Source organism: Gorilla gorilla, chromosome 1 (genome assembly GCF_029281585.2).
Source record: "Gorilla gorilla gorilla isolate KB3781 chromosome 1, NHGRI_mGorGor1-v2.1_pri, whole genome shotgun sequence".
Taxonomy (NCBI): domain Eukaryota; kingdom Metazoa; phylum Chordata; class Mammalia; order Primates; family Hominidae; genus Gorilla; species Gorilla gorilla.
Window position 1 is genome coordinate 95,513,374 of NC_073224.2, and position 2,661 is coordinate 95,516,034.

Here is a 2,661-nt window from a genome sequence, read left to right on the forward strand (position 1 = left end):
AAGGTCAGGAGATCGAGACCATCCTGGCTAACACGGTGAAACCCAGTCTCTACTAAAAATACAAAAAATTAGCCAGGCGTGGTGGCAGGCGACTGTAATCCCAGCTACTCGGGAGACTGAGGCAGGAGAATGGCGTGAACCCGGGAGGCGGAGCTTGCAGTGAGCCAAGATCGCGCCACTGCACTCCAGCCTGGGTGACAGAGCAAGACTCCGTCTCAAAAAAAAAAAAAAAAAAAAAAAGAACAGCACCCTGGACCAGAGAACAGCACAAGAGAGGGAGGAAGGCTGGGGAAAGAGAGAGAGAGACAGAATGAGAGAGAGACTGGAGCAAATGGACAGTTTTCTTCGGCAAAGAACAGGGAAATTGTGAAGTGCCTGTTTGATGTGGAAGATCATAGATCTTAGGAGTTGGAAGACATTTTAGGATTCATCAAATCCTACTGTGTCTGGAGTTGGTTCCTTCTGGTGGGTTCTTGATCTCGCTGACTTCCAGAATGAAGCTGGGAATTTTCGCAGTGAGTGTTACAGCTCTTAAAGGTGGCACGGACACAAAGAGTGAGTCAGTGAGTGAGTGAGCAGCAGCAAGATGTATTGTGAAGAGCGAAAGAACAAAGCTTCCACAGCATGGAAGGGGACCCGAGCACGTTGCTGCTGCTGGCTGGGGTGGCCAGCTTTTATTTCCTGGGGTCACCGCCCATGTCCTGCTGTTTGGTCCATTTTACAGAGTGCTGGTTGGTTCATTTTACAAACCTCTAGCTAGCTACAGAGTGCTGATTGGTGCGTTTTACAATCCTAGCTACAGAGTGCTAATTGGCACATTTTACAATCCTCTTGTAAGACAGAAAAGTTCTCCAAGTCCCCACCTGACCCAGAAGTCCAGCTGGCTTCACCTCTCAATCTCCCCTCTAAACAGGACACCTCAACTGCTGTTGGAAATTGGGCGATGACCACTCTAGCTACTTCCTGCTGGATGGGGGCAAAGCGGCCCTGCAGTGGTAGTATCCTCCAGAGGGAAACTCTCTAGGCCAGCCAAAGGGTCAGTGGGTTGGTCCGGGGGTCCTCGGTAGAAGTTGTTAGTTGAGCTCGTTTGGGGTTCCATTTGTAAGACCATCTGTAGCTTGATGGCATTGATCCTGGAGGAAACAAATTTGACAAGGAGGTTAAAAATACAAGGCCCAAAGGTGAGTAATAGCAAGATGGCTGTCACAGGATCTAGAAAGGGGAGAAGCCATGTTGCCTAACTCTGGAGGTTGGTATAAGGGTTTGAAAGGCTTTGTCTGATTTCAGAAGCCTCTTCCCATAAACGCCAGGCGGAGTCTCGTACTATCCCTGACTGGTTAGTTTAAAAGCAACATTCTTCCCCTAAGAAGGTGGAAGTCCTCCTTTCTCAGCAGTGAGGAGGTCTAGGCCTCAGCGGTTTTGGAGAGTCACTGCTGCCAAAGAGTCTATTTGGGATTGTAGAGTAAGGATAGATTTTGTTACTTCTTGCAAACTGTCTGAGAAATCCTTCGAGTGTGTGTGGTAGCAGGATAATGAAGTAGATAAACCTGCTATTCTGGTTCCTGTAGCAGTAGCCATTCCTAACCCTATAAGTAGGGGTATTAGTTGTATGGCCCTGTGCTGACAGGAGCTTTGTGGGGCACTGATAGGGTCCGATTTCCACAAGATTAGAAGTTAGGATAATACATGTTATACTGTTAACTTTCAGCAAACTTTACTTTTGTTGAAAACCTTGTAAATTTGGGATTTCAATTATTCTTTGCTATTAATAAGACCTCATTCAGTCCTTATTAACTTAAAATTGGTATAGATGTCTCCTTCCTGATTCCATAAGTACTTTAAGGTTTGGCTGAGTGCAAACAGCTCGCATGTTTGAGCACAGCAAATATTAGGCAATTCTCCTAACTCTGCTTCTACAAGAATTGCCTTATCACTTACCGAATACCCATTGTGTCTTTTTCCATTAATCACCCAGGAGGAACCAGCTATCATCCTGTCCTGGAGGGAGTTCTTCCTAGGTCTGGTTAGACCTTTGTATGGTAATTAATTAAGATTTAGTTTCCCTGTTAGGAAACCTACCGGGTTAAGGATTTTTGATAGGAAGGCTATGGGCTGTCAGTGGCCTCAGTGCTTTTGGACTATGCTCTTGTTTACACTGACAACAAGGTGGTATTGGAGTGTTATAGGGTCACGGAGAAGACCTTCAATTATCAATTATAGGTTTTAAATTTACCCTGGCTTTTAAAGGAATAGGGTGCACGGTTTTTTCTGTACTACTTCTCTCTCTCTGTCTTTCTCTCTTTCTTCTCTGACTTTCTGTCTTTCCCCTCTCTCTTTCTCTGACTTTCTGTCTGTCTTTCTGTCTCTCTCTCTCTCTCTCTCTCTCTCTGGCTTTCTTTCTCTTTCTCTCTTTCTTTCTCTGCTGGTTTTTCTCTGCCTCTGCCAGCCGCTTATGCTGCTATTCTCCCCTCTCCTTCTCCTTTGGCTTTGGCAGTGTAAGACTGCCACCTCCTTGGGTTTTTGCACTACATGCAATAACTCCATGATTTCCTTGTGATATTTAATGGAGGTTCCCCAGAGGTTAGGAACTCCCTTTCTTTCCATATTGCAGCATGGGCATGTAGAATTCGATAAGCATTCTTGGTATCTGTATACACATTT